The following is a 14,392-nucleotide window of genomic DNA, read 5'->3' on the forward strand; positions in this document are numbered from 1 at the left end:
TGTGTAGCTGTCTCTGGCTATCGTCTGTTCTCTCGATTGCAGGCAATCGATTGTCACGTGATTGATGCAACGTCGACCGCCATATCTTGTCCAACTTTAATCCTTCTTCTTTACGATTAAAATTGTATTGATGTTTGTGGATTTCAGTTGCCTCTCTATACATACGTGTATAATAATGCGACGTCCTCGCTAGCACGCTTGTCTCACCAAATTTTATTTCGTGATCTCCATCCTTAAAAACATGTTTCGCTACTGCCGATTTGTCTATATGTCCCAAGCGACAGTTTCTTTTGTGCTCCGTCAACCGTGTATTGATGCTTCTTTTTGTAGTTCCTATGTAAACCCTGCCACAACTACACGGGATTTTATATACGCCTGGGGTGGCGGGGGGTGACGAGCATCTTTTGTTGATCTAAGGCATTCACTAATTTTCTTAGTAGGTCTGGAAATAGTCTCCACCTGAAACTTGGCTAGTACTTTCCCAATGCGATCCGTGATGTTATGGATGAACGGAAGAAATATTTTTCCAGCTGATGGTTGTTGCTGTCTCCTATTTTTAGGCATTTTTCCGCTTGGGTGAAGTGCTCGGTTAATCTCGTTTTTCGTATAACCATTTTTCGCAAAAGCCATTCGTAAATGATTTAGTTCTTCTTGTAAGTAGCGTGGTAAAACGGAGGCGTATCCTCCGAGATTATATGGATTACCAAAGATACATAAGCCTGATGTTCCTTTGAGACCGATAGTCAGCGCAATTGGAGCTCCTACCCAAGAACTAGCCAGACACCTTGCCTATTTGTTACAACCTTACATAGGCAAAACTGAGAGTCATATTAAAAACTCTCTACACTTCATTGAGAAATTGAGGGAAATTACTGTCGGTCCTAATGCCATCCTTGTGAGTTTTGATATAGTGTCTTTGTTCACTATGGTTCCAGTTGATGAAGCTCTCTCTAATATAGCCGATATGTTTCCTACTTATATAGTGGCCTTGTTCCAACACTGTCTATCCTCGACCTATTTTTAGTACAATGGTGAATTTTATGAACAGATTGATGGGGTAGCCATGGGAAGCCCCCTAAGCCCCGCAATTGCGAATTTATTCATGGAATATTTTGAACATCAAGCACTGCAGTCGGCCAAAAAAAGCCCCTCGAAGTGGTATCGGTATGTGGATCATACCTTTGTAATATGGAATCATGAGGAAGAAGACTTGAATGATTTCCTGGTGCACTTAAATAGCATCAACCCAAAGATCGAATTGACTATGGAGAAAGAGAAGAATAGACAACTTAACTTTTTGGATGTATCAGTTATCAAACGGACGGATGGGACCTTAGGCCTTAAGGTCTACAGGAAAGGTACACACACTGATCGCTACCTCCATAAGAACTCAAACCACCACCCTAGGCAAAAGAGGGGGCTCATAAAAAGACTAGTGGATAGGGCCAATATTTGTGAACCAGGCTACTTACAAGAAGAACTAAATCATTTACGAATGGCTTTTGCGAAAAATTGTTATACGAAAAACGAGATTAACCGAGCACTTCACCCAAGCAGAAAAATGCCTAAAAATAGGAGACAGCAATAACCATCAGCTGGAAACGTATTTCTTCCGTTCATCCATAACATTACGGATCGCATTGGGAAAGTACTAGCCAAGTTTCAGGTGGAGACTACTTTCAGACCTACTAAGAAAATTAGTGAATGCCTAAGATCAACAAAAGATGCTCGTTACCCCCCGCCACCCCAGGCGTATATAAAATTCCGTGTAGTTGTGGCAGGGTTTACATAGGAACTACAAAAAGAAGCATCAATACACGGTTGACGGAGCAAAAAAGAAACTGTCGCTTGGGACATATCGACAAATCGGCAGTAGCGAAACATGTGTTTAAGGGTGGAGATCACGAAATAAGATTTGGTGAGACAAGCGTGCTAGCGAGGACGTCGCATTATTATACACGTATGTATAGAGAGGCAATTGAAATCCACAAACATCAATACAATTTTAATCGTAAAGAAGAAGGATTAAAGTTGGACAAGATATGGCGGTCGACGTTGCATCAATCACGTGACAATCGATTGCCTGCAATCGAGAGAACAGACGATAGCCAGAGATAGCTACACATCGACGCCACGTGACGTGCGGTGGCGCCCTCTACGATCTCCATATAAGCGGTGGCCCCAGCTCCTAGCAGCCAGTCGTCGACTCACCTCGGAAGATGTTCTCCGTAGTTGAGAACGAAACGTCAGGGAGAAGAAGTTCTACAGATCGACCACGGCAACTTAGCCCGGAAGTGTTTACTGATGGAAACACATCGGTGTTACATATCGCAAATGAGAACAAACAGGGTGATCATCTAATTACGGGACTGTACAATATGTTCCACACTCATCTCTATTTATTATTAAGTTTACTACTAACATATACATGCATAAAAAACTACTATGCATTCCACTCTATTTTAATAACGCAGAGAATACGAAAACTGACAATTATTGTCAATGCACAGAACAAACAGGGTGATCATCTAATTACGGGACTATACAATATGTTCCACACTCATCTCTATTTATTATTAAGTTTACTACTAACATATACATGCATAAAAAATTGCTATGCATTCGACTCTATTTTAATAACGCAGAGAATACGAAAACTGACAATTATTGTCAATGCACAGTACTAATACAACACTTGAATGTCACAACAAAGACTGGACGTTTTAAGGGGACTGGATAAAAAAGTGATCTACGAATGCGCTACAGCAGGATAAATCTGCGGCGGATAAAATGTGGTTGTCGGAACGCTGTAGAAGAATGAAAAGCTACCATACGCAAACAGCATCACTAATAGAGCCAGCCATGAATGATCCTTCAGTCGCTGGAGAAAAAATTAAGATTCACAGAATATACTTGGTCCAAACAACAACGCGCCTACGAAAGCTTGGTATTTCTCATACCGTGTTCTCCCTAGCAGCTACTCCTCATCATGTTCAGCACCAAGTAAGGTGGGGCGTTGCGAGCGCCGTGACCTGCAGCGAACTGCAACAGGTTCACTGTCGATTACCATCACAGCCCTTTGCTGCGGCTCCAGACTAAGAGTGTCAGTCTGTGCCTCCAGCCGAAGTGTACCTTGCCTTGACTCCAGACAAAGTGACCCATCTAGACCAAGTGCGTTCTCTTCCATCAAAGATTTCTCTCTACAAGTCCGCGCTGTTCCCAGACAACCATGGAGAATGCTCTACAAAATGCTTGGCAATGATATTTTTGTCAAGACGACAGCTGTCCCTCCTCCTGGAAAAAGTTTTACGACGTTAAACAACCGTTTCACAGTATTGGGGTGCAAAAACGGAACGCTGAGATGACTGCTTGTTACTGACTTCCCCTTGGACAGTATTCTTGGATGGTGACTCGTTGACAAAAATCCATTCAAATGAATCTTTTTTATTTTCACTGCTGCATGTCACTACTTGTAAAAACTAAGATTCTGCAGGTGTTTGTCACGCTACGTTACATGGCAGTTGTGAATGCAGAAGATGCAGGAACATGACACCCAAACTTCCGTGCTCAATAGCACCTCGGCTGCGGTTGGGTACCTGTCACAAGCGGCCACTTCACCTCATCCCCTCGCTCTATCGTCTGAAAGACAAGCTGCAACTCCTCGGAGAGACCAGCCGGACACCAGGTCACTGGCCTGGACTTCTATGCCGAGACTGGCTCATCAGGGAACCAGATAAACTACAGAGCCTATTACAAGCGAAAGAGCCACTAGGCTTCATCCTGGCAATCACTGATCATACTTATTACGAGTATTAAATATTTCATTAACTGACTGGAATAGAATTCAGACAGTAATATAAATAACACTTGAAAATGTCAGTAGGGTGATGGACTGACGTAGCGTATGAAAGCCATGGATGCTACATTGACCCTGCAATGTGTCACTTGAAACCATGACTACTTTTCATGCTCATCATATTGTTACTACCCTGTCTGGAGCTTAATGAGTTGAACCCCAACTGGTCTCTGTTAGTGCCCCATGCAGATATGGTGCTTCTTCTTTTGACAGGTTTTCATTTTCAGGTTACCGCTGACGTGTCTGCGTACTCAACGGAAATACTTTAGTCTTGGTCACCAATACAATTTTATTTATCTTATCACTATGTGTTTCTGGATAACCCCATCATCAGACCTGTATATTACGAGAGTGTGCTAAAAGTAATGGCACCAAATGAGCTGTTTGATGTCTTGCTCATTACTCGGTCAACTTTCCCACTTCGCTGACGCAAGATCCAACCCTCTGCCACTACAGGAGTTCGAATTGTACCGTGTAACATGGTGGCTTGTAACGTAACCATGTCAGCGCCTGAGAAATAGTGTGCTGTAATGAAACTTCCTGGCAGATAAAACTGTTTGCCGGACCGAGACTCGAACTCGGGACCTTTGCCTTTCGCGGACAAGTGCTACCCAAGCACGACTCACGACCCGTCCTCAAACTTCAATTCTGCCAATTCCTCGTCTCGAGTCCTCGTCCGGCACACAGTTTTAATCTGTCAGGAAGTTTCATATCAGCGCACACTCCGCTGCAGAGTGAAAATCTCATTCTGGAGCGTGCTGTAATGTCCTTCAGCATGACAACGCCAGTCCACACACGAGCACTACTACATGTGGAACAATCCGACGCCTTGGGTTTACCGTCATCGATCATCCTCCATACAGTCCCGACTCCAGATTTTCATTAGTTCCGCAAACTTAAAGAACGCCTTCGAGGACTTCACTTTAAAAATGATGAAGTGAGGTTGTGCATCCGTCAACAAAGTATATCTATTTAAAAAAGCTGATAAAAATGCTCTTAACGCCTTATTAAGAGACAGTCTTCACTCCTTGCGATATGTTCATGTAAGTGTAGAAAAGTTGTGGAATGTTTTCGAAGAGATAGTACCGACAGCAATTGAGAGATATATACCACATAAATTAATAAGTGATGGTACTGATCCCCCATGGTACACAAAACGGATCAGATCGTTGTTGCAGAAGCAACGAGAAAAGCATGCCAAATTTAAAAGAACGCAAAATCCTCAAGATTGGCAAAGTTTTACAGACGTTCGAAATATGGCGCTTACTTCAATGCGAGAAGCTTTTAATAATTTCCACAACAAAATGCTGTCTCGAAGTCTGGCAGAAAACCCAAAGAGATTCTGGTCATACATAAAGCACACCAGTGGCAAGACGCAATCAATACCTTCACTGCTCGGTAACAACGATGAAGTCACTGATGACAGTACCACTAAAGAAGAGTTATTAAACACGGTTTTCCGAAACTCCGTCACCAAAGAAGACGATGTAAATATTTATGAATTCTAATGAAGAACGACTGCCAAGATGAGTAACATAGCAGTAGTTATCCTCGGAGTAACGAAGCAGCTTAAATCACTTAATAAAGGCAAGGCCTCCGGTCCAGATTGTATACCAGTCAGGTTCCTCTCAGAATATGCTGATAAAATAGCTCCATATTTAGCAATTATATACAACAACTCGCTCACAGTAAGATCCGTACCTAAAGACTGGAAAATTGTTCAAGTCATACCAATATCCATAAAGAAAAGTAGGAGTAATCCGCTCAATTACAGGCCTATATCACTAACGTCGATTTGCAGTAGGGTTTTGGAACATATGCTGTGTTCAAACATTATGAAGTACCTCGAAGAAACGATTTATTCATACATAGCACGGTTTCAGAAAATATCGTTCTTGTGAAACACAACTAGCTCTTTATACTCATGAAATAATAAGTGCTATCATCAGGGGATGTCAAATTGATCCCATATTTTTAGATTTCCAGAAGGCTTTCGACACCGTTTCTCACAAGCGTCTTCTAACCACACTGCGTGCCTACGGAGTATCGCCTCAGTTTTGCGACTGGATTTCCTGTCAGGAAGGTCACAGTTCGTAGTAATAGACGGAAAGTCATCTAGTAAAACAGAAGTAATATCCGGCGTTCCCCAAGGAAGTGTTACAGGCCCTCTATTGTTTCTGATCTATATTAACGACATAGGAGACAATCCGAGTAACTGTCTTAAATTGCTTGCATAGGATGCTGTCATATACCGTCTTGTAAAGTCATCAGATGACCAAAAGACTTGTAAAATGATTTATATAAGATATATGTATGGTGGGAAAAGTGGCAATTGACCCTGAATAAGGAGAAGTGTGAAGTTATGCACATGAGTACTAAAACAAGTCAGCTAAATTTCGATTACGCGATAAGTCACACAAATCTGAAGACTGTAAATTCAACTAAATACTTGGGGATTACAGTTACAAATAACCTAAATTGGAACGATCACGTAGGTAATATTGTGGGTAGAGCAAACCAAAGACTGCGAGTCATTTGCAGAACACTTAGAAGGTGCAACAGGTCTACTAAAGAGACTGCTTACACAACGCCTGTCCGCCCTATTCTGGAGTATTGCTGTGCGGTATGGGATCCGCATCAGGTGGGATTCACGGATGATATCGAAAAAGTACAAAGAAGGGCAGCTCGTTTTGTATTATCGCGAAATAGGGGAGATAGAGTCACATACATGGTACGTGAATTGGAGAGGCAATCATTAAAACAAAGGCGTTTTTCGTTGCGACGGGAACTTCTCATGAAATTTCAATCACCAGTTACCTCCTTCGATTGCGAAAACATTCTGTTGGCACCCACCTACATAGGGAGAAATTATCATCACGACAAAATAAGATAAATCAGGGTTTGCACAGAAAAATTTAAGTGCTCGTTTTTCCCGCGTGCCGTTCGAGAGTGGAATGATAGAGAGACAGCTTGAAGGTGGTTCATTGAACCCTCTGCCAGGCATTCAGTTGTGAATAGCAGAGTAATCACGTAGGTGTAGATGAAGATGAAGTCAAACGTTCTACAGTGACGGTACCAACAAACTTGTCCCTCGTTGGGAGAAATATGTTGGTCTACAGAGCGACTGTGTTGAGAAGTGAGTAAGTAGACATGATGGATAAAGACGTAGAATGTTGATATAGTTTGTTTTATTTAAAAAGCTTTAGGAGTTTTCACATTAAAAATTCGGAGGCAATGCATTACAGCAAGCCGACGTATACCAAAGATCTGACGGATGGCCTCATCCAGAATTGAATTATGATGAGATGTTGAATGAAAATGACATTGGAGGCCAAAACTAGTGCAATTCCATTTAGCGCGCTAAGGATGGTCCCATATCTCCTAAGAGACTTCTCGTCTAATGATAGAGTATATGTATACATATTAATATAAGGAAACGAAACAAAAGCGCTCATTTCATGGTTCACACATGGCTCTGAGCACTATGGGACTTAACATCTGAGGTCATCAGTCCCCTAGAACTTAGAACTACTTAAACCTAACTAACCCAAGGACATCACACACATCCATGCTCGAGGCAGGATTCGAACCTGCGACCGCAGGGGTCGCGTGGTTCCAGACTGACGCGCCTAGAACCGCTCGGCCACAACTGCCGGCGCTCATTTCATTTTTGGTTAGTGGATGGTAATACTCGTACTATTCTAGCCCACGTAGGTTGGCTTTGTTGTAGACAGCCTCTGTTGTGTGCTGTTCCCAGTGATCCGACGTTCGTGCTTTAGTATTAATGGAGCTGTTCAGTCAGTTGGCTGTCTTTGAACGCCATAACAGCGTCCAGGAATGGTTGGATCACATCACACATGTGATCCATCATGTTGCTGACCTGTCCATACCAAAATCTTTCGGCCCTCTTCAGCGGCGACTTGTACCTCGGTGGACAGAAGAGTGCCATTCAGCCATCCAGGACAGGCGTGCGGCTCTTCGACGGTATAAATGGCGCCCAACAGCGGACAATCTTCCCGCCATTGGAATCGCGAGAGCGGTCATTAAAGAGAGCAAAAAACAGTCATGGCAGGAGTTACTGGATTCCACCAACCGTTCCACTTGTTCCACAAAAGTATGGGAAGTCATACGGAGGATTTCCGGCACACACAGATGTTTACCGATAGCAGCAGTGCTGATACTGGGGTGCCTCCAAACGACGCCCAGAGTCATTGCTCAGACGCTGGCCGAGCATTTCGCGCAAACTACTGAGAATGCAAGCCAGGATTCCGCGTTTCGTCTCTACGGTGCAACTGTAGAGAGGGAAAAGTTGGACTTTAGGTCGAACAGTTCTGAGGCCCATAACTCCTCCTTCTCTATGTGTGAGCTCGAATCGGCCTGGCTGAGACTGGTGACACTGCACCCGATCACGACCACATCCGGTATTGCATGCCTCGACATTTGCAAGCGGCGTCCCAGGAAATCCTCCTCGACTGTTTTAATCTGATATGGCAGTCAGGCAACTTCCGCAACTCGTGGAGGGAGGCAACTCTGATCCTTCTGCGCAAACCAGGAAAGGACCGCACGTGTCCAAGTAGTTATCGCAACATCGCCCTAAAGAGCTGTACAGGAAAGACCATGGAGCGAATCGTTAACCGTCGTCTGGTCTGGCTTTTGGAGACCAGGCAACTCCTTAGCCGCTCTCAGTGTGGATTCCACCGATATCGATCCACAGTCGACAACTTGACCCTCCCAGAGGCGTCTGTTCAGCAGGCTTTCCTCCGTAAGCCTCACTGTATTGGGATTTTCTTCGATATATGTAAGGCAAGCGATACTACCTGGAGACACTGTATACTCGCGCAGCTGTATGAGTGGGGATTTCGTGGGCACCTCCCCATTTTTATTCGGTCTTTCTTGTCTCAGCGGTTTTTTCGAACCCGAGTTGGTGCCACACTCTGTGATCGATTTGAGCAGGAGAATGGTGTCCCTCAGGGCAGTGTTTTAAGCGTTACCCTCTTTGCCATAGCCATCAACAGTATTACATCAACGGTAAGGAGTCCTGTACAATGCTCCTTATTTGTGGACGACTTTGCTGTTTTCTGTTCCTCCTCCAGTGCTGCAAGGGCGAGTCGCCAGTTGCAACTTACAGTGCGGCGGCTACAGGACTGGGCTGCAAAGACGGGTTTTCGGTTTTCTGCTAATAAGTGCGTGTGTGTTCATTTTAATCGTTCTCATCGTCTTTTTAATTTGCCTGCCTTGAAGATGGGAGACACCATCCTACATTTTAGAGACACAGTGTGGTTTCTGGGCCTAATTTTTGACTCCAGATTGTCGTGGTTGCCACACCTGCGAGACTTAAAAGCCCGAACCCTGAAGGCGCTGAACATCCTCAAGTGTCTTAGTGACAGATCTTGGGGAGCGGACAGGGCGCATCTCCTCCATTTTTATCGGGCTTTTGTGCGCTCGCGGCTGGACTACGGGTGCATGGTGTATGGGCCATCGAGGCCCTCTCCTTTGCAGATTATTGATGCTGTCCGCCATGAGGGAATTCGGCTAGCCACGGGCGCTTATCGGACCAGTCCCATACCCAGCCTCCGTGCTGAGGCGGGGGGAACCGCCACTTACCTTCCGGCGCCAGCTGCTCATGGTGAGCCAAGCATGTAAGTTCCTCGCAGCTCCAACTTCACCCGCACAGCATACTGTTGTTCGTCCACATCTGCAGTACCTTTTTTCCAACCGTCCACAAGCCACGATGCCATTTTGGATCCGTGTGCAGCATGCGCTGGAGTTACTCGGTGTGGCGCCAGTGCGACCCCCAGTCCAGGGTTTTAACCGTCTGCCACCCTGGTTACTGGAGCGGCCCAGAGTGATTTTAGATTTGGTGTGGTACAGGAGAGATAGATCTCCTGTTTCCGTTGCGGTCTTTTCTGCCGTTTTATCTGGCACCAAGAAAAAAATGGCTCTGAGCACTATGGGACTTAACATCTATGGTCATCAGTCCCCTAGAACTTAGAACTACTTTAACCTAACTAACCTAAGGACAGCACACAACACCCAGCCATCACGAGGCAGAGAAAATCCCTGACCCCGCCGGGAATCGAACCCGGGAACCCGGGCGAGGGAAGCGAGAACGCTACTGGCACCAAGACCATGTAGCAGTTTTTACGGATGGGTCTAAGCAGGGTGACTCCATGGGTTGCTCTGTCGTCTTCCCGGATCGTGTCCTCAAGATCAGACTGCCTCCCGAATTCACCATCTTTGACGCAGAATTAAATGCGGTCTTGCGGGCACTGGAGCAGATGGGACATTCTCCCAGTGTTAGATTTCTCGACTGTTCAGATTCTTTGAGTACCCTTTACTCTCCCCCGCAGATAAAGTAACCCAGACTATCCAAGATGCCCTCCTCCAACTACAGCGACTGGGGAAGGAGGTGTCTTTTAACTGGGTAGCAGGGCACACGGGAATTTTGGGGAATGAAAGGGCTGATCGCGCAGCCAAGAAGGCGTGTCGTGACCGTCAGGTCTTTCAGTGTGCTATCCCCCTGCATGCCCTCACCACGGTGTTGCGGTATAAAGTCCTGTGTCGCTGGGAACATGAGTGGCTAGAAGTGGCCGGCAACAAGCTCCGTGTCGTCAAGTCCAAACTCTACCGTGGTTTACTTCCTTCCAGGCACCTCGACGGAACGAGGACCTCCTCACTCGTCTACTCATCGGCCTCAGCCCTATGATGCATGGATTTTTACTCCGACGAGAGGAACCTCCGATGTGTAGAACTTGTGGCGTGCAGATCACGGTGCACCACATTTTACTGGATTGCACTTTATTTGCTGACCAGCAGACTGCAACGGATTTGCCGGCGGATCTATTTTATGCAGTGATCAAGCGAATGTGGTTCGCGTTTTGTGTATTGTCCCACGTTTTTAACAAGACGTTTTAATTGTGTCAACAGGGTGGCTGGCTCACCCAAGTTTTTTGTAAGTGGTCAGCCAGTCACATTTCTCTGTGCTGTTCTTTCAGCTCTTCTGTGTTTTGTTTTCCCTCTGTTTTAACTTCTTGATTAGCTATCTTGCCTCCTCATTGGTCTTCAAGCATGTGACAGTGCCTGTACGATAGAGTCATTGTGTGGTCATTTCATGTTCATGCGTGTACGACAGATTTCATTCTTATCCACATTCGCTTATTTTAATCATTGTTAGGGCGCTGATAACCTCACCGTTGGGCGCCCATAAGATCCCAAAACCCCACACACACACACATGAAGTGAGGTTGTTTCCTTTTACGCACAGCTAAGTGAATAAAAACGGCTGGAATGTTGTAAAAATTTACTGAAAAGGTGATCGTCAAAGAATTACAGGCATACTGAAACATCGTCTCCGATTTTTTTCTTTCAGCCTCTCCACGAAGGAAGCGAGAACGCTGTAGCCACAAAAGGAAAAGTTTTTTATTTGATGCTTCAAGAATGTGACCCGGCCAGTATCGGTTTATATTTGTATGAAACAGGGAATGGTGAAAGAAGGGAAGGGATGGGTGGAAATTCGTGACCTCCACCCACGCAGGGCATTATGGTAATTCAATGGCGGAAGTTGAAAACCTCTCCGGATCGCGAAACGAGCCCGGATTTACCGCTTGTCATGAGCCGTTGCCCTAACCGTTCGGCCTACCGGGTACGGTCCCTGACCGACTAAAATTTCCAACATGTCACACGTTGCAACGCAGCGTCCCTAATCCGTTTCGGTTTAGTTCCCCTTGTCCTAAGAAGATTCTTACCTAGTTACACAGTTTTACATCTAGACGAAGGATTACTGTCGAGTAATTGTACCAGGCAAGCAACTGTAAAGATCTCTTTAACTGAGAATTCAAAATGAATGCTCCAGCAGGGTGGAGACGCATTTTATAATACGTACAGAAACCGGCACGTCTTGGAGATATTTTAGCTCCGAAACTTTCTCTTAATATTAATATCACTTTTTAGGTCACAGCCGGTCCACGAATGCCTCTTTGAATTATAGAGTTTGGTAAGCAATAAATTATTTAGTTGGTAGAAACGGCAATAACAGCATTAACACTTTACTAGGAAGGAAAAGTAGGTCTCCGTCTCAACAAACAGTTATGAAATACCAATAATTTCTCTTTAAAAAGGAGTTGATATTGATATTTTACTGGTATAACTACTTACAATATTCAGTATATTTGTCACTGTTTCAGATTATAGTGATTTTATATGGCACCAAATGACCCTTTTTAAAGGAGAGACAACAGTGGAAGAATATGAAAGAAAAAAATGCAAAATCCCCACGCACAGACGTTTGTCACTGTAGGATATGTGACCTATCAATTTTCCTCGTAACTTACAGCAACCACTATTTAGAAACTTAAGGCTTAACTTGGAGCTTTCGCGCTACTTAACTGCAGAGTAATCCACTCCACCGAAGAAAATGAAAACACGTAAGACAATTTTATCAAGTCTGTATCACGTGCGCACTGCAAACAGATTATAGCCTTGGTATATGGATTTTTAGATCGAGAGGTATATTGCGTTGCGAGCATTGTCCGTCTAGGAAGCATTAACTCTTGGTGACCTGTAATAACGCACGTTCCCTGCGCTGAGGGTTGATTAAGCTGCAGTAAGCCGATTCCGTGAAATATATCGCTCCAAGTAAAGGAGGTCGGCGGGAAGCATTGCGGTCGTTCCAGAGACAAATCCGCTCACACGTCTTCCTGGTCCTCCAGAGCGTCCAGGCCATCCGTCGCCGCGGAACAATCCTGGAAGAAGCCTGAAAGGAAGAAGGAAGGCGTGAAGAGCGGAAATGTCGTAACTCCGCAGAAGACGGAAAGGAGAGTAGTGGAAACCTCACAGACTGAGTGAAACCACTTCTACCACTATTTTGGAACGTAACTATAAGGTGTATGCTGTGATTAGCAATTCATCTGCTTCCATGAGTAGATTAAGCCCTGATCTGGCAATTTATGCATTGAAATACGAAGGCTAATGCCCCTGTATTCGCTGAAAAGCCGATCTGTTCTCTAGTAATTCAAAGAAATTGTCACAGTAACACATACACTAACAAAAATATGGACAACGGTACACTGTACATAGCTGTGTACCAGGACATCGATAGTAGACAAATATTCATAAAGTTCTGCGCAAAAGTTACATCTGAGACGGAGAGTGAAAAGGGACCTCTTGCCGAAAATTTTGGATTTTGGGTTACTGTAAAAAAAAAAAAAAAAGATAGATTTATATCTTGAAATTTGAGTGTGTTATGACAGGTTGAATACTGATGACGGAACATCGCTGTTTTAAAATAATGCGTTTTGATGTCTCATTTGACATATTTAAGAAACAAATTCTGCTTGTAAATTACCCTCAAAATGTCCTTTGTCAAGTGGTACAGAAGACACATCTGGTTGTGACGTCCTTGCACGCTTTGTGGTTCTTTAGTGGATACAGGAGAGGGAACCATGCTTTTCATGAACAGATAATTCAGAGATTAATTTATTCTACATCTGATATCAAATATTAAAAATAATACATACCTTTGTTACTGTATTTGCAGCATCAATCGATAACAGTAGATCTGAGCGTAGAAATAATGAGATTTTCACTCTGCAGCGGAGTGTGCGCTGATATGAAATTTCCCGGCAGATTAAATCTGTGTGTGCAACCGAGACTCGAACTCGGGACCTTTGTCTTCCGTCCAAGTTCGAGTCTCAGTCGGGCACACAGTTTTAATCTGCCAGGAAGTTTCGTATCAGCGCACACTCCGCTGCAGAGTGAAAATCTCATTCTGGAAACAACCCTCAGGCTGTGGCTAAGCCATGTCTCCGCAATATCCTTTCTTTCAGGAGTGCTAGTTCTGCAACGTTCGCAGGAGAGCTTCTGTGAAGTTTGGAAGGTAGGAGACGAGGTACTGCCGGAAGTAAAGCTGTGAGGACGAGGCGTGAGTCGTGCTTGGGTAGCTCATTTGGTAGAGCACTTGCCAGCCAAAGGCAAAGGTCCCTAGTTCGAGTCTCGGTCCGGCGGACAGTTTTAATCTGCCAGGAAGTTTCATATGATCGTAAAAATATTTACAGATGCAAAATATTTATAAAACAGTCACTTTTCAATACAATGTCTACACAGAAAATGTCGAGCCCTGGCCACTATGAAAGTCTGTAAATGTTATTCAAATGGCAAACACATAAAATGGGCTCTCTCCATGATTTTAGAACTAAAGTACACCTGCCGCTGGAGCTGCGGAGAGGGGATGATTGCATGTCATTGGCAGCGGCGTAATCGTTCGTGGCAGCGCCCTCTTGCCGCGGTGGCAGTTATACGAAACGCGGCGGCGTAACCAGCGGGGCGCGTGTTTCAAAGTGCGGCCGATATCGCGGAACTGTAGCGCATTACGGTACAGTAGTTGAAAAACAAATAAACTGCCTCTAAATCGAGAGCATTTTTTTGGCATAATATTGGTTTTTTTATTCGGTGGTACGGCGTCTTGTACTCGAAATTTAGATTTTGAAACCATTAATGGGCCCTAAATGACCAAAAATTTTCAGTTCACCCCCCCCCCCC

Source organism: Schistocerca americana, chromosome 6, assembly GCF_021461395.2.
Source record: "Schistocerca americana isolate TAMUIC-IGC-003095 chromosome 6, iqSchAmer2.1, whole genome shotgun sequence".
NCBI classification, from domain to species: domain Eukaryota; kingdom Metazoa; phylum Arthropoda; class Insecta; order Orthoptera; family Acrididae; genus Schistocerca; species Schistocerca americana.